Source organism: Herpailurus yagouaroundi, unplaced genomic scaffold, assembly GCF_014898765.1.
Source record: "Herpailurus yagouaroundi ecotype Mexico unplaced genomic scaffold, PumYag 28, whole genome shotgun sequence".
Classification (NCBI taxonomy): Eukaryota; Metazoa; Chordata; class Mammalia; order Carnivora; family Felidae; genus Herpailurus; species Herpailurus yagouaroundi.
In genome coordinates, this window is record NW_024412376.1 from 105,620,476 (window position 1) to 105,639,944 (window position 19,469).

At 40.7% G+C, this 19,469-nt stretch overlaps 1 protein-coding gene across 5 annotated transcripts in view; it reads right to left on the reverse strand.

Moving 5' to 3' along the window:
• Window positions 1-19,469, reverse strand: part of SEPTIN11 (septin 11) — a 90,991-nt gene that overhangs the window by 44,694 nt on the left and 26,828 nt on the right. The gene's annotated exons all lie outside the window — the stretch shown is intronic.

Here is a 19,469-nt window from a genome sequence, read left to right on the forward strand (position 1 = left end):
ACAGCTGATGGGACCAAAAATTCCAAAGCCATGCTCTTACCACAAAATCACACTGGCTCCCAAAGCAGATTCTATCCCAAGGCATCTCGCTTCCTGCTAAAAGTGTGCTGGCCCAGGGAAATAGGAGCTTCCGGAGGTGGCTACTTCAGATATGCATTAAGTGATATAAAAAACAATCATGTTGATGGCTTCAAGAATTCAAAAAAAACTTCCAATTTACTTTCAACCCAGAATGAAAAATAAGTAACACTCTTCTAGATATAGGAAGGAGTTTTGAGACCCTCAGAGTGGAGGATACATACTTGTTACAAATACAAAAATTCTGTAACCACTATACATGCAACATATTTAAAACTATTTGGCACTTGAACTGATCCCATCTCCACCATCTGCTGTACAGGTGTTCAGGGCATCTTTGCTTCACCCTGAACAGCACCCAGCACAGGCTCTGTGTTCACTGGGACTTCTCAGAGTCTACTGAAGGAGACTGGGATAAGGTAGTCATCATACACTTAAAAAGTTGGGTGGTTTATATTCTTTATAATGTGCTGACTGCCTCCATGACTTTGAATGAATCTCATATGTGTTGGAGGTAATCTGTGAAAACTTTCTTTCCAGGAAAACAGAGGTCAGCTACGGTCCTTCAATTACAACATCATGGTTATGGTTTGGGATTCCAGAAACTAGATACTGAAAGCCTCCTTGAAAACAAGACTCCTGGTATTCTGGCTCTCTTACCAGGTCTTTATATTTAAAATACTAGGGGCACCTGGCTGCCTCAGTAGGTAAAACATACTACTCTTGATCTTGGCGTCATGAGTTTGAGCCCCCCACGTTGGGTGCAGAGATCACTTAAATAAATAAATAGGTAAATTCAAAATACTGAACTTTGAGTGAGAAAATGACCCTCAAAATTCTATTTTTTTAATAAAAAAGAAAAAGCTTTGCACAGGATCATTTAATCAGTATTTCTTTTCAAAAAGATTGGTTTTCATTATTCTTCTATTTGTTACACAATGGTGAGAGTGATTTCTTTTAATAATCAAGGACTGAGACTCCATTTTCACATCACTCTGGTCACTATACAGGCAGGGAAATGTGACTCTCTAAATATAGTGATTTTAATGGAATGTTTTATGAACATTATAATGCCTAAGGTCCTTGCCATTCTAAAATTCTAATTCTGTGAAATAAAACTAAAAACCAGCACACTGCCTGAATACCATGATGGCAGCTGCAGGTTTGAGGTCAATGGGACAAAGAACAGATGCCTGGTCTATGAATAGTTTCCTTGAAACCTGCCAACAGTGAATATGAGACTCGAGAGTAGGCACTTCTCCTTGAACAGGATGGCATGGTCGACAGCTCCCGAGCAGCTTTGGTAGCAGGGCCCCATGCGCAGCAGGCCTGGGAGCTGGCCAGGCCTCCCAATACCACTGTGTGGCCCCAATTCTACCACCTGCCCCTGCCTCTTCAATACCTCAAAGGTTCAGACATCAGGTATTTTTAGGGTGTTTACCACATCCTCCAAGACTTGGGGGAGGAGGATTTGAAAGGAGTCTGGGTTATATTTAGATCTCTTTCCACCACAGCTGCACAATGGCTGTCGTGCATCAGGCCCGGGAGACACCATCACACGAGCCTTCATTTTAGTTGCATCACTGACCTGAACAGTCAGTGAAGGGCCTGAAAAGAGGCAAAGCAAGGAAGAACCATCATCCTACACTCCCCCTCCTCCCACCACAACAATTCTTTTCATTTCCGGAGGAGGGTGGGGGTGAGGAAAGAGTGGTTTATTACTGTGGATTCCACATTGTTGGGTTTTTAGATTCAGATAGATATCCACCCATGAGCCAATCCTGGGAAAGAATCAGAGTTAGTAATTATAGCTCTCATCCCAGAACCCAATGCACAGCATCTCATATTCTCACCATTTCCAAAACACGAGAAACCACCCACACACCCACTGAGTATTTTTATACCCGCTGAAAACCACATACAAAATGAAGGGTTATAAAACAGTTTGGTCTTGAAATTTTTTAAATTTAAATTTATTTCTTCAGAGTCTTCTAACTTTGTAATATGAAATATGTAAATATTATATTGCCATTTTAAAATTCCATAATTTGAGCCTAATTCTCTGCCCAGGATTAAAAAAAATTCTGAGGGCTATTGCCCATCAGTATGTGATTGGGAAAAGGCAAGCAGGAAGTTGCTCCTGTGGTTCATGAGCCGGTTTAAAAACTGGAAAGCGCTATAAGCAAAGCAAAGAAAGGCTCTAAGTCCCACACAGCAGCTGAATTGAATTCCTGCACTCCAACATCTTATGTTTCCATGTTTACTGCTTCTTGCCTTAGCTGCCTCTCCCCAAAAAGTATGGGATCTCTTTCGAGTTACGGATGCGGTCTGAGGGAATTTCATATACAGTAAAACCTTGATTTGTAAGCACAATTCGTTCTGGAAACATGCTTGTAATCCAAAGCACTCGTATATCAAAGTAAATTTCAAGAACCACTGGCTCAGTTGTGATCACATGACATTTGGCACCACATACAACTTGTATTACAAGACATCACTTGTTTATCAAGTTAAAATTTATTAGAAATGTTTGCTCGTCTTGTGGAACATTCGCAGAAAAAGTTATTTGCAATCCAAGGTTTTACTGTATTTTCATGTCCTTACCATTACCACACATCTAACAATGACTCTCAGCATTTTCTAATACTGAACTTTTTGCCTGAGTTCCAGTTCTGACTTTCTGGAATGGTTCCCTTGGGTTGTCCCACCTGTACTTCAAACTGATGTTCGTGAAACTGAAATTGTATTTCTCTATCCCAAACCTATTCCTACTCTAGAGTTCTCTATTTCTGTTAATGGCACTTACCTATGCTCGAGACCCTCCTACACTTTGCATAAATTCCAGAGAGTTACCAAGACCACATCCTCCTCTTTATTCTTATCTACTCAACCACCTTCCAACTTGTTTCCTTGCCCCCACCCCACTCCCCCTAATCTTTGTAGCTGCAAAAAGATCTCAGAACACAAAGACCCACAATCCAAACCCCTTGGCCTGCCATCTCAGGGCCTCCATGGGTTAACCCCAAATCCCTTACCTCCTCTCCCATTTCTCCCCATGGAGCACCTTCCACTGCAGCTAACCTGAATTACTTACTGTTCCTCAGACAACCCCCATGTCTCTCCCCAACAGTTTATTCACACCATTTCCTCTACTTGGAAGGACCTTTATAGCCAATGTTTACATATCCAAACCTTCCAGATACTGCTGAAATTTGATCTTCAGCATTATCTTTATTATTAAATCTCAGACTTTCAATAAATACTCCCCTTAGCAAACAAAGGAAAATAATGATTGGATAAAGATGGGTCAGGGTATTTGGTATTCCATGTTCATCATAACAGCTAATATTTATTGACCATTTCCAATGTTCCAGAAAAGCCTTAATAACGAGTGAACTGGTTAATTTATCTTAACAATTCTATGAAGTAGTTACTATTACCCAACCTCAACTTCAGATGAGAATACAGGCACAGAAATTTAGTAACTTGCTCAAGGTCACAAAGATAAGCTGAGGAGCTGAAATCTGAGCCCAGAAGTTAGGTTCTAGAATCCAGAGACCTTGCATTTAGTCACTGGTATCACAGGATGATCTACTAAGTTCTCAGGTAGCCCCAGACAATACAATCGTTTCAGCCACTAACAAAATCTGTTATGTTAAAGTAGAAAAAAATTCCCTAAAATCATAATTCTTCGGCAACCATTAGAGATGGAAGTTGAGAATGAGAATTGGCAAAGTAGCTCCAAATATATTTTCACTGGTCCTGGCAATGCCAAGGCCAGACTGATTTATGCAGCCATGGCACATGAAGCCAATAATAAGGCTTAGTTCTGACCATTCATTCTTTAAATGAAAGTGCCAACACGGAGCCACTAGGTAACTAACTATAAGACCTTAATTGAGTTAGTCCTCCATTTGCTGATCTATCTATGGAGGGTCTGTGATTACATGATTTCTTTGCCCGCTCCATCTTGAAATGAGCTGTGACTAAATTCTATGGTATAAAGTAATTAATGGCCTCATTTTTCTCTTTTTAGGTCACCTCCACATGAACACAATTATGTATTTGTTCATTCAGAATCACTCACTGCTCAGGGGCACCTGGGTGGCTCAGTCAGCTAAGCATCCGACTTCCACTTCGGTCATGATCTCACAGCTTGTGAGTTTGAGCCCCGCCTCAGGTTCTGTGCTAACAGCTCAGGGCCTGGAGCCTGCTTCTGATTCTGTGTCTCCCTCTCTCTCTCTCTGCCCTTCCCCTGCTCTCTCTCTCTCTTAAAATAAATAAACATTAAAAAAAAATATACTCACTGCTCAAAGCACTAAGGGAGTAGATGTTATTTTTGTTATTCATTGATAAACTCTTCCTGCCCTTAACAGGTTTACCATGTAGCAGGATATAATTTAATGTAATACTACTAAGGATAAAAATGATAAAGTGACTTTATGGTTGAGACAGGTTGATATAGGGGGAGAAGTAGCTTTTGGCTAGGGAAATTCAAGGAACATCTTTTGGAGGCCAGAGCTCCCCAACTCTACCAGGGGAAAGAAGTCCCGATTGCAGAAGCCTTCTAGATAAATATTTATTGACCATTTCCAATGTTCCAGAAAAGCCTGTCTTTGCCCAAAGGGTCAGTTTACTATGAATATAGACTCTGAAGTTTATAATCGACAAGTTTTTCAAAGATGCCTAACTGATTTCATTATTGAAATAATTATAAAATAAGTTATCTAAGAATATATGCCAACACCTACATTCTGAGTGCTACTTAAAAAAAAATTTTTTTTATGATTATTTATTTTTGAGACAGAGAGAGACAGAGCATGAACGGGGGACAGTCAGAGAGAGGGAGACACAGAATCTGAAGCAGGCTACAGGCTCCAAGCTGTCAGCACAGAGCCCGACGTGGTGCTCGAACTCATGGACTGTGAGATCATGACCTGAGCCGAAGTCAGAATGCTTAACCGACTGAGCCACCCAGGCGCCCCATGAGTGCTACTTTAAAATAAGTTCCACAACTCCAAATCTTGCTTAACCAGGAGCAGGATGGCAAAGGGCCTGGAGTCAGACAGACGTGGATTTGAATGCCAGCTTTGCTTCCTACTTTTCTTAGTCTGATGGAGCACTTGGCAGGGTGGCTGGGAGTGAAGGAGTCAGCAAGTATGAGAGTGCCTAACACTTAACAGGTCCTCAGGAAACCTGGGTTTCCTTTCCCTAAATTGGGTGGGAGGAAGAGACGGCTGTGAGTTTAAAATCAGAAATGAATGAGCTCAGCTAGTGCTGCTGGGCACCCCAGGAGAAGCTGCTGATCAGCAAAACCCTCAGACTCACTAAGAAAGAAAGATCACAAAGGGAAGAACAGAAAGAACAAAAAGGAAGTGAAGGAGAGAAAGAAGATGCTAACAGGAAGAAAATTCACCCTAAATAGGAAAGTCATTTACAAAGCTGGGGGGAAGCCACAGAATCACATTCCTGTCTGGAGGCATCAACATCTTCCACAGCTGGAAACCGTTCTGGATTCCCCCGCTTCACTCTTCACTGTATTTTAATTCAGCCCAGAGCCTCCAGAGGTGAAGAAACTGGATGTGCCTAGATGGGTTCTATTCACCGTATTCAAAGTGAAAGGCTAGCCCCTTTCTTTACATTTAAAACTGAAGGCTTCCGTGGGTGTGGTTAGGTGATCTATGGCTGCCGATCCTTATCAGACAGAAACAAGAAAGAGAGCTTGTTAACCAAGGTGACGTAGGTTTTAATGTACCACGCAAACAATTAGACTTAAGTTTTACTTTCAAAAGTAGATATTACCATTTAAGTTTAGAAAGATTTCACCCCTTAAAATATATATATACATATATATATACATATATATTTAAGCAATAACTTTTATGCATTCATTTAGAGAACTGGAGATTTTGTTGACAAGAAGTGGCAATTACATTCTTCTCAAAGCTTCATTTTATAGATAATAACTTATATTGATCCAAGTCAAATCGTGGGCTTATGTTTCCTCATCTGTAAATGAGGAGGTTTAACCAAAAAGCCTCTAAGCAAAGTCTTTCGTTCTAATGCTAATTCTATGGGTTTTTTTTTTTATGCTTATTATTTTTGAGAGAGACAGAGTGTAAGAGAGGGAGGGGCAGAGAGAGAGAGAGAGAGAGAGAGAGAGGGAGACACAAAATCTGAAGCAGGCTCCAGTCTCTGAGCTGTCAGCACAGAGCCCAACACGGGGCTTGAACTCACGAACCAAGAGATCATTACTGATCATTACCAAAGTCCGACACTTAACCACTGAGCCACCCAGGTGTCCCCTATGGTTTCTTGAGTCTGAAAATCACAGACACATAAATCCAGTTGTCATGTTGCTTGAAGAAAGCCAACACAAGGTGGAAAATTCCTGATAGTGTATTTTCTCTTCCCAAATCAAGATGGCTCAATTTTTAAATGACCCTTGAAAGCGAGTTTCTATCACTTATCCTGGGAAACTCCAAACCTAATTGAAATCTGTGTGTATACCTCTGTTTTCCGGCTTAAACAAACAAAAATGTAAAGTTAACTATAATTATGAGTTAGTTTTTAAAAAATGTTATAAACCCACCCTTTACAGCTGCCCTGCTTAGAAACATTTTTTTTTTCCTTCAGCTGTATCTGCTGACTTCCACAAGATTTTTGAAAAGTGGATTTATAGCCTCAAAACAAAAAATAACTCTTCTGTGTAAGTTAATCATCTGTGCTCAAGAAAAAAAGTAAATGTTTATTCATGCTTTTATTCATTCAATATTTATTGTGTGCCACTATATGCTAGACACTGCAAAATGCTAAGGAGGTGACAGTGAGAAAATAAAGCATCCTTAACTCACGAACCATAGAGTCTAGTGGGGCACATCGATGTTAATCAAGTAGTCACTAACATATAATCATAAACTATCCAAAGTACAAGATGTGGTGCAACCTTATAACTCATGTGATTAGCTAGTCATTCTTCCAGGGAATCCACCTGCCTGGAGTATGTAAAAACGGTGTTAGCCTGCACCACTGTCAGATATTAATTTAGTATATAGCCCCTATGTATAGTTGAATTCAGATGAAAGCAGAGTCTATTTGACCAGCATTGCCTGATGAGTGGAGGTAGAAATGACTAAGACTCAAGTCTTAAAGCAAATGTCCAATTTTAAGTACTGCTGAGATGGAACCAGGAGACATACTCCCTCTGCTCTGTCTTATCCCCATAATGATGATGCCCACCAGGAGAAAAGAGAAGGTGCATATCCTTCTTCATCTTAGGTAGTGCCTTGTCATGAGGTCCTGTTTCAGTGGTACGGGTGCCACCCAGATGAAGCTGGGCAGAGAAGAACATGCTGTGCCTTACATGAAATCCTTGACTGAACACCAGCCAGTGTTTGGAGAGATCCTGGCCTCACCAACTTCCCAAGAAGTAAGTTATACCCAAGTGCCTGATGGATCATTTTCATAAATACACATTCTTATCGACACCACGTTTTAGAGAGTATTGAACTGATTTCGTATTCTTTTAAAGAAAGCAAAGTTGGTGGGAAGATGGGAGACGCCTTTAGTTCCCAGGCAAAGGGGAAAACCCTGGAATGTGAAGTATCTCAAACCACAACTATGAAGTCTGCAGGGGGATGCCATTAAAGCCAGGCATTGCTGGGGTAATTTCCATAATATAAAACGTCTGAAGCATCTTGTTACCAATGAGGATCCCATTCTTTAAGGATGACTTGGAAAACACTGGCTATGCTGCTTGTCATCTATACCATGAAATCCCAATGTTGGAGCCAAGAAAACCCCCAAGGAAATTGTCTCACACAAGCAGCAGTATAGAGACAGCCAGGAAGAAGGAACAGTCAGGAGGAAAACCCTAAGAGGAAAAAAACTTGAGTGAGAAGAAGCATCCCCAGGGACCAGCTCCCAAGTCACAAAGCCAGGGAAGGAGCATCCCCAGGGGCCAGCTCCCAAGTCACAAAGCCAAGGAAGGAGCATCCCCAGGGGGCAGCTCCCAAGTCACAAAACCCAGAGAAGGAACATCCCTAGGGGCAAGCTCCCAAGTCAGAAATCCAGGTAGATCAGCTCTGCCCAACAAACCCAAGGAGCCACCCTTAAAAAAAAACCACCAAATAACCAGAAAAGATTTTGATAAATATTGAGTAACTGTCCCAATTTCAAGTGTCCTTTCTAAGTTAAGTCTCTCCAAAAGACTGCCAGAGGAGGAACAAATTTTGCTTTGCCAGATCCTTGCAAAAATAATTTGGTGTAGGGTTTTCTTTGGGAATGATATGACTACACGTAAATTTTACTTTCTAATTGTTATGTTTCTGTAATATTTGACTTATTATGAACAAACACCTCACACCTTTTAAATGGAAAAGAAATAAAAGATTTTAAACATCAGGAAATGCTAAAAGCAATAATAACAAATAAATTATAAAAATCATTTTAAAGGAAGTAATAATAAAGGGGTAACAGGATAAAATGTGTAAGTATTTGGTTTTTTCTAATAACAGAACCAAGTCCCATTGAAAGTGATAAAAGTGAGCAGAAAAGTAGAATAGCGCAGTGGAAATTGCTTGACATGTAAAGTCAGAGGGCTTAAGGGCAACTTTGGCATTATTTAGCTGTGTGACCTATGGTAAGTCATTTAACTTTCAGCTTCAATTCTGTCAACTTTAAGATAAAGGACTTCACAGGGCTATTGCAGGAATTAACATAATTCTCTATCCTCACCTCAGTTTACACACTTTTCTCAGATGACCTCTTCCTAGCCCGCCACTTGAGTGACCTTCCAAAGGCTAATGACTGCCTTGGCATAACCTGTAGCCACTTCTCCCTCCTGGGCATCCCTGGTGCCGGCATCACTAAGCCAACATCTCCCAAGTGGAGCTCATCCTATCTTCCATTCTCAACTTAAATCTGTCCTTCCTCACCTTTACTTATGTCAAGTGGCAACATCTACCTCAAGGTATCAGTGAGTCCCTAGAATAACATTGATTAGCATGCATATTGCTATAACCCTGATAAAAATCTGCATAAATTTATAGGCTTCCACCCTCTTGCAGGAAAAAAAAAAGTCCACTGCATAATCATCTTAAACCCCCTGCTAGCCTCTGAATTCAACAGTGAAGACTTCTCTTTTTAAAATTATTTTAAATGTTTATTTATTTTTGAGACACACACACACACACACACACACACACACACACACACGGACAGAGTGTGGGTGGAGGAGGGGCAGACAGACAGGGAGACACAGAATCCAAAGCAGGCCCCAAGCTCCAAGCTGTCAGCACAGAGCCCCACGTGGGGCTCGAACCCACGAACTGAGAGATCATGACCTGAGCCAGAGTTAGATGCTTAACCACTGAGCCACCTAGGCCCCCCAACCATGAAGACTTCTTGAGGACATTTGTACCAAGCTGGCTTTTCTCCTTTGTGTCCAAATGTAACAACTACCCACCACACCATTTTTGGCCAAATCTTTCCCACCCAACCCTTTAAGTGACTGAATCCAGTCTATCAGCTGATTTCATGACTTGGATACTCCCCTTTTCCTCACACTACCCCCATTAGACTTCACCAAAATTTGTATCTGTGTAATGTTTCCACAGTCATATTCGCCACCTCCTCACTCTCTGATAAGGAGGCAAGTACAGCACCCGATTGGTTTTCCATATAGACTGGGCCAGGTGGACAGACAGCACTGCAGTGAACACCCAGCACCTGGTGCCTGGTCTGCCCTTCTCTCCATTACACTTGGCCTGGCTCTGAAGGGAAGAATTCACAGTGGTTGCTGAGTGAAGCCTGATCCCAAAGCCCTGGACACACAGTGCTGGCGTGGTTCTTGTTCACTGGTGCCCCCCAGCTCCTTTCTGTCTTCTCTACATCCTACCTCACATCACACAGCAATGGCCCACACTTCCTCCAAGACCTGGCTGGCTTGTTTGTGATTAAAGTCCCACCTCTGACCCATCAGAAATTCGATTTCTCACATAATTAGGAAAGATACTGTTTAAAAGCAGTCCTCAGAAATGGGTATGAGAAGCGCACAGAGCCCCAGTTGCCGCTTACAACCCTGGATCGTGAGGGAGTGGGGGAGGGGGAGGAGGGAGGTGGTGTTGAATTATTAGGAAAGCAGACTTTCAGCAAATAGCCACCGAGCGTGACAATCCAAAAATTGCAAAAAGTGGGAGCACTTTTTTCTTACAGACAGAATGTGTTTTTAAAAGTCCGTATAAGCTCAGAGTGGTTAAGTCTAACTGCATGCCAAGAATTAACAACAACAAAAAAGACATTTTCTTAAGTTTCCAAAGACCAGTCTTTCTTTTTGAGTCAAAGTGACTAATGCCTGTAACAGCCTAACGTTACAAAGTGCTGATCAGCAGAAAGTCTCATGTTTGGGAATGACAAGGCCCACATGTGCATTCCAGAGACTCTTACAAATTTTGCAGTACTTAGAGGAAGACGAGGTGGGAGGGAAGCAATGTGACAAACAGTCAAGAAGTATTTATAAAAGCACGATCCAATTAGAAACAGATGCTACAGCTGTTCTCTCGCACCACTCCACATCACAGAGATGATGAGAAGCCCTTCCCATGGCTAGCCACCTAGGAAAGTTAATGAAAAAACCATGGAGGAGGGCCATAATCATTTAAAAACCCTCTGGCTCTGCAGTGGGATCCCAAGTAACTGGATTCCATTTCAAACATATCACCTATCTTGCAGAGGAGAAAACACCCAAATGTCTCACAGTTGCTCATGTGGGTCATTTTTGTCCCTTCTGCCTGCCTTTATGGTGTAGTATAGCTTCCATGCAAGCTTTTTCAAAACAGTGATGAATAGGAGGTCAAAGATAATTAATGGCCCTTATCAGTTGGGAGTTTTTTCCTCAACTTCTCATGTACAGTTCCACTCCTCATATTCACACATCAATTCCTCAGTGCTTCCTTTCTGAGAAATATTGTGGCTCAGTTCATGTATTTCTATTCACTGAATGCATTAATCAGCAAATAATGAAATATGGATGGGACACTTCCTTCCCTATGCCACCATTTCTATCACCGGATATAAATTAGCCACTTCCTTTTTGAAAGATATCATTTTGTCCTGTCCCTTTCTGATAATGGAAGGGGATTTCAGTTATGGCAATGACCATGTAATGGTAGTCTCTGAAAAAGGAGAAGAAAAAAATCCAAACCAGCTCTAAAGCAGTCAGAAACAAAAGCACCATGGATGTTTCAGCCCCAACCTTGCTAATGAAAGTAGCCATATTCAGTTCCTAAATCAGGCTGGTCTAGAACATCTCGGAGTGCAGCAATACATTTCTAGCACCTGAGAATTGAGGGGCTATACCGAAAATGACCAACGCCATGGTTAATACATTCTCAGGAAATAAACATACAAGTTAACATTTGATATCACTCAGCAAATATTATTAAACAATCCTGGCCAAAATTCTCAAGTCTTCGTAAGTGTTCTACTGCATCTTAATCTCAATCCTGGATAAAACACTATCAGGGTGGAATGGAGGTCGTTTACATACATTTGGGGCATGTATTAATTTCCTATTGCCATGTAACACATTACCACAAACCTGGGGCTTAAGACAACGCCTACTTATTAGCTCTTGATTGTAAAGGTCAGAAGTCTGGTGTGGCATGGCTGCGTTCTCCGCTCAGGATATTACAAGGCTAAAATCAAGGTGATGGTGTCCAAGCTGAGTTCTGATCTGGAAGCTCTGGGGGAAAATTCCACTTCCAAGCTCATTTTAATTATTGTCAGGATTCAATTCCTTGCAGCTGTAGGACTGACGTCCTCCTGTCCATGATGGCTATCAGCCAGGGACTGACACAAAAGGTCGCCTACAGTTACTAGCCATGTGGCCACCACCTCTTCACAGCCAACAGGGAATCCCTCATGTCCCTCTTCACATTTCAAATCTCCTTCAAGAAGAGTCTAGTTCCTTTTAAGGGACTGATTAGGTCCTGTCTACCCAGGATAATCTTCCTATCTGAAAGTCAGCTGTGCCATAACATAACTCAATCATGGGAGTGACTGTCCCATCATATTCCCAAATTCTGGGGGTTATACAGGTGTGTTCACCAGGGCACTGGGACTTGGGGGCCATCTTATGATTCTGTGTTATAATATGCCTATATTCTCCCATGTAACTTTAAGATAGGATAATATTAGCACTTACCTAACTCAAAACAAAACACAGCTAAGTCTCCAGGAAAAAAAAAGACAAATTAGTAAAAGCATAGTGAACGAGATCTCCCTCAAGGCAAGTTACCACTAACTAGAGAGTCACTTTGCCTTTCCTTCCAATAAGGGAAGTAAACTTTGCAAATATTTAAGTGCCTCTACATAATAAGAATTCTAGGAAATGCAAAAGCTTTTAAGGAACTTAAGCCTTATTAGGGGAGAAAGTCACTGAGACAAAACAGAAGACAAATGCAAAATGTCTGGTGATGAAATACAGCACAAAGCTTATCAAGATTGGACAATGGAGATGGACATCGGCCCTAGCAAGAAAGTAAGGTTTCCTTAGAGGAAGACAGATCTGACCTAGGTCATGGTAAGGTTAAATTAGATTCAGAGTGTTGTGGAGAAGGAATGGAGATGGGAGGAGAGAAAGAAGTAGTCTGTCAAGGGAAGCAGCAGGAAAACAAAGAGATCCACAGGGCAAGGAAATCAACGAACTGGAAAAAGTGAAGAATAATTAAGAATAGAGGATATAAGACTTTAAAACTGGTTCACATTTCAGTTTACTGGAAATATTCCTTAAAGTGAAGTATTATAAAGAAACATATAAGCAATACATAACTAAATACATGCCCAGGCTCTGTTGCTGGGTGTTCCAGTGCTGAGTGAGGGATGGGAACTAGGAACAATCACTGAGCAGTCATCATGAAAGATTTTTCTGTTCCAACCAGTGCACTTAGGAACATCTCACCAGAGCAACAGACCAAGGGATCTTGAGTGTAGAACTGCCTTCTAGCCAAGGTTTTAACCCAGATTAGAAGCCTGGGCAACCATCCAAATGGTAAGCTATTTCATGCAAACTTCCTTTAGAGCATTAAAAAAAAAAAAAAAAAAAAAAAAAAAAAGTGTATCTTGCAGAGAACCTAATACATTGACTCCAGTAGTTATGACTATAATTTCTGCCATTCTAATCAAGCTAAAGCTTTCTTCTTTCTTACTCTGTTCTCCTCAAAAAATAGAACCAATTAACCCCTAAAAGAGAAATACTTCCACCAGCAGAACAGACAACTTTCTGCCTTAAAGAAGTTAACTGCATATTATAGAAGCATCCATCCAGCCATAAAAGAAAGGTGGTTTAGGGGTTTTCTCACACATATTGGTGTGCTTAGGAAAGCAGACCCAAGGGACTACATTATAATTTTCCTCTATTCTCAAATGTTTGCTACTGATGGACGGTTTTGGATGCTGGCTTCCTTGTCTTGATCAGCTAATGCAAAACAAACCTTCTTTTCACATGCTGCCACAGAAGAATGTTCCCACAGTCCCCTTCACCCCCTCCATTGTCTCTTAAAGAAGCATTTTCATTATCATTATTATCATGATATTTCTGAATAACCAAGTAGGACCCAAGGAGGATGGACGGAAACCTCTACTACATACAACATTGTTATAAAATCCCATTAGCTCTCAAAAATAGATGATAAAATATGTGCAGCAAATAGCAGAGGTTACAATTTCATGCACGTTGTTCCCACAGAGCACAAAGGGGCTGGGTCAGCAGCCCAGACTTCTCACTGAGATGGGGTCTGGTTCCACCCCAATGCTCCTCGATTAACAGATTAAGAATTAGGGGATATGTGAATGGGAATATGTTTCTGACAGTCTCTGATAGCACGATTAGAGGGAGGCATTAAACTGAAATCAAAACTTGAAAAATTATACCTTGGCAAGAGATCCTTACTGTAATTCATATATTCGGTACAAAGGAAAAACTGAGAAAGTTAAATGAGAGCCAGTGTGAAAGAAAGTCTTAGGCACTGATCCAAGTAGCTGCCTTTAAACTCTTCCAAAGCCTAATGGTTCATTAGAATAATTATTATTCACATAGTGAAAATGAAAGGCAGGCAGGGGGGAAAAAGTGGTAATTACACTGGCAAAAACAAGAAAAGCAACTTTGGCCATTTAGATTTGAGAAAAATCCAAGCCTCAAATCCCTCCCACATAAAGAGGGTCAGACCATATATCTTACTATAATCATGGCTACACAGAGTTAAACCCCTTTTGCCACAATTGCACCAACTGTGCATAGTGAGGTTGGTTATTACCAGGAGTGGGTTTTGTGCACTGTGGTAGCTGCAACCACCAATGTAGGGAAACTTGGCATCTATCCCCCCAGGACTCCTGCTCAAGCCAACTTCCTACACACTCTTTAGCCCAGATATTAATAATTCAGAAGACAGTGTGACAGCCACAAGTCATCTGGCTGGCTACTCACACGCACAAAACACTCAGGGAATAATCACTAATTATTAGTGAAGCTTAGGTCCTCACAGAAGAGTAAAGCACTAATAAATGTACTTTGTACTCTGGGATCAGGGTGGAAAAGTAGACTGATATCTTTTAAAGGTATCAGTTCAAAGTTGCCTGGAGTATGTGAACAATGAAGGTTAAAGTATTTAGAGTAGTGAAAAGAGGGAACAGGCTCTACCACTACTTTAGCCAGAGAACTAAAAAGCGGGGTGGGGGGGGTGATATTTCTCTTGATCAATCAACCAAAAAGCAATAACTGAAGATTTATGTAAAGACTACAATGCTAAGTGTGGTTTAGCAAAAACAAACAAGATAACAAGATACCCCAAGATGACCGTGTGTGGTCTCTTCGAGTATTTCAATATTTTCCTCCTTTTGCCACAACCGTCATGTAAATAATGGTTTACTGGATACTTTTTTTTACCCCATACTGTACCTGGACCTTTATAAAAAAATCTTCCTGCTTAATCCTTATAACCTCGTGAAACAGATGTTATTAGCTCCATTTTATAGATGAGGAAACAAACCAAAGCTCAATTAAATGGCAGAACCAGCATTCAAACCAGTTTTGCCAGATTCCAAATCCATCACCACCAATACCTTAAACTGGACAATTGACTCTTTTTGAAGCAACCCATCACTGCACCGAGAATGCCTCCATCCTTAACTCTATGTGAGAAATCCTACTCATCCTTAAAATTCCAGGCAAAATCCTATCTTCTTCATTAAGCTTCCCTGGTTCCTTAAATTACACACCACTGCTCTCTATTCACTGTACTGGGGCCACTCGTCACATCCAGCATCTAATACTACATGTAGCTTTCCACTGGTCAGGCCCTGGGAAGAATGTGGATTTCTTAAGGACAGGAAACCTGCTTTACTCCTCTTCCTCTGTATGGTACCACAAGGTCACCTGTGCCAGTGCTGTATATTTAGGGTGAATGAATGCAGAGACACAGTTCTCACAGAGTTAACAGTCTTCCTCTGCCTCCCCCAACAAAAAAGGACTGCCATGCAGGCGTGGCATTCGTTATGGGCTAAAATGCCCAGGGTGTGTTTGATGGAGGAGATGAGGTTTAAGAGGGTCATTGGAAAATGGAGAAGAGAGATTAATGCTTCAGCCACATGCTTCAGTATGGTCTCTTCCCAACACTTAGAGGCAAGCAATTGTGCCTAGTGTGAAGTCCAACATCATACGGGCTCTTGCTCTCAGGAAATAATCATTCTGCTACGTTAAAGTTAACACTTACAAAGCGCTTATGTGCACTCTCTCCCTCTCTCCATAAATAGATTTATATGCATATGCCAGGCACCATCCTGGGTACTTTACATTGATCTCACTTATCACTCACCATCACTTCTGAGATAGGTACTATTATTATTCCCATTTTATAGTTGAAGCTCAGAGATTGAGCTGCTCAGGGTGGTTGGTTCCAAGCCAGGCAGACTACCTCCAAAGTGATTGCTACTACGTTAATAAGGCCTGGCCAACCTTTTATATACCACAGAGTGATATGCGTGTCTTGGCCATCAGGGCACATCCACAGCTTCACACAAGTGCATTGTACTACCGAGGTCACCATCCCCGGGGTCAGAAATGAGAGTAGCCCTGCCACACCACAGGTCCTAAGCCACTGTGTGGAAACACAAGGAAAGTGGAAGCTAAGGGGCGTGGGGAAAGCAGGAAGCAAGAGGAGTAAGAATCTGAGAAGTGATGCATTTCCACAACTGCCCAAACTGATTTATTTTGCACACAGAAAGAACAAGTCTAAACTAAAGATTATAGATTAAAGCTAACAGCCCACAGCAATCTCTCACTCATCTAAAAAGCAAAACTTAGCAAGCCTCCTTCTTATTTCTCTCTAGCAAAGCTATAAAAACCAGTCACAGAAGAAAATCAACCAAAGCTCATACAGAAGATGCAAGGAACATGCATCAGAGATAGAGTAAGAAATGCAGTTAGCCATCCGGACTAATTAAAACCACATGACTAATGCATCAAATTCCTCACTTCCACCTTGGCTACTCACAGACCACTGAGGAGCGAAGGCAAAGATGGTTATATTTCCCCCTCAAACTTCCAGGAAGTAAGGGCTACAGAAGAAGAAATATTTTCTGTATCCCTGCTTACTGTGTGCAAGGAACTGGCAAGCCATTTTATCAACTTAATTTTTCTTTAAAAAGATGTCCCTTTCGGGATAAGAGGACATCTCCAGATTCATTACCTCATCCAGTCTAGAGGAGGGTAAAGAGTCTTATCAGTCACATATTTAAGACTAAAGAGAAAATAAATATCTGTTGATATACTGATGGAACACCATTTTCCACTTTTCCTGAGTTTATATTAAAAAATAAACCTTTTAGGGGCTCCTGGCTGGCTCAGTCAGTAGAGCATGCAACTCTTGATCTCAGGGTTGTAAGTTCGAGCACTACGCAGGGTATACAGATTACTTAAAAATGAAATCTTAAAAAAATAAAAATTAAAATAAACCTTTAAAACTAGTAATATTTTCACCCTCAGGGTTACTAACATTCATAATTCTAAAGCTCACCCTGATCTAGGCATTAGTTGGCAATTTCACTTATGTTGTTTCACTTAATGTAATATTTACTCAGACTCCCATCTCTGAAGGCATTTTACTTGCAATCACATTCCTTTACATGCACTTCTCTGCAGCTTACAATTTGAAACAAATGTCCAGACTGCCAGCCACTGTGGCACCAACACAAAATACCCGTTTTGTTTTGTTTTGTTTGCTAACAATCTATGAGGTAATTACAAATAGTTTACTCAAGGCCATGGAAACCATATTCAGATTTCATCTATTTAGGCAATAATATTTCTGCATTGGAAACAAATGGCAAAACATTCTAAAATCAAATTTTAATAAATCTAAAGTTACATATTATCGAATACCATTTTCTTCCCCTCCAATAAAAACTGGTAGTTGCTTTTTCTTAAGATTTTTCCTATGGTCTAAATTTCTCTCTCACCAAATATATACCCTTCAGAATACTCTCCTCCCCACCTCATTCCATATTATATTGCGTAGCTGGACAAAGCCACCTTAAAGCAAATAAGCACACACACATATAAAACTACTTCAGCCATTATGTTCCAAAGCTAAAAATCATTGAAGGCTTCCAGCCTTATTCCAGGTTGGGTATACTTTAAATGACACATACTACCATTTCTCTGGGCTTCAGTTTCATCATCTACAACACAGATGAGAGGGGTTGTTGAGCAAGGGTACATGAATGATGTCTACTTCTTAAATTACGAGATTCTATCAGAGCCCACATTAGAGTACCTTAGTACAAATATTCAGCCATCAAAACAAAAGTATAAAATACTGAAGCCAAATGTGAAGAAACAACGGAGGGACAGATCCTAATGCAAGTCTAATAGTTGGTTGCCCTGTCCAAGAAGCACAAACTTTAGTACAGTTTTGAAACCACAAAAACAGCCTATTTTCCAGCAGAAAGCAAAACAACTAACTAGCCTTTGTGGGCCTGTATCAATGAGACACAGAAGGCTTGAAGCAGTGGGAGGCCATTGTCATTAGACCATTCCCACACCAAGAGAGCTCATGATTCTAGCCCCATATTTCAGTTTGAAAGTCTCTAATTTTTTTACTCATACAACAATAAGGGAATCATAAGCCTGAGCTCTTGTGTTAACACAAGTACAGGAAGTGAAAAGGGACTCTGATAGATATAATTATAATTCGTGTATCTAAACAGGTGTGTTTTAAAGCTAGAAAGATTCAAGAGATATATGCCAAAACAGCAGAAAGGATTGGATGAGGAAAAGAACAGATTCATCGTTTCCCCCAAGTACTAGAAACATCCAGCCCAAGTAACTGAACATTAACTGAAAGCTTTGATGCCCCAGAGCAGCCTACATGATGGCATCCCTGTCTCTCATAGTCACCAGCAGATGCAAACTCTATCCTGGATTTGCATAAAATCATTTTCTTGTTTTTCTTTATAGTGTTACTTATACACCACCTCGGCATAGTCATCAAGAGTCCTAACTTCAAACTAATAGAAGTGCCTACTTCCTTCCTCATGCCTCCTATCAGGAAATCCAATGCTCTTCCCTGGAGGGGAATGAATGGGGATACAGAGACTAGGAGAGTTACTTGAAACGAGTAGTTCTCAAAGTGTGGTCAGAGGTTTCCTGGGGCCTCTCCGGGAACTTTTTTGGGGTGTATAAGTTCTTCCTTTTCTAACCATATTTCTGTGCAGCTAAATCTTCTTCATGTACTTCAACTACAACGATATATTGCATTGGAGTAAATGAAAAGCAGATCTGAAGACCAGGCTGTCTTCTATTAAGTCAGACATTAAAAAGATCTGCAAGAATTCAGCAAAGTTGCAGGACACAAAATCAATGTACAGAAATCAGTTGCATTCTTATACACTAACAATGAAGCAACAGAAAGACAAATAAAGAAACTGATCCCATTCACAATTGCACCAAGAAGCATAAAATACCTAAATAAATCTAACCAAAGATGTAAAGGATCTGTATGCTGAAAACTATAGAAAGCTTAGGAAGGTAATTGAAGAAGATTTAAAGAAATGGAAAGACATTCCCTGCTCATGGATTGGAAGAATAAATATTGTCAAAATGTCAATACTACCCAAAGCTATCTACACATTCAATGCAATCCCAATCAAAATTGCACCAGCATTCTTCTCGAAACTAGAACAAGCAATCCTAAAATTCATATGGAACCACAAAAGGCCCCGAATAGCCAAAGTAATTTTGAAGAAGAAGACCAAAGCAGGAGGCATCACAATCCCAGACTTTAGCCTCTACTACAAAGCTGTCATCATCAAGACAGCATGGTATTGGCACAAAA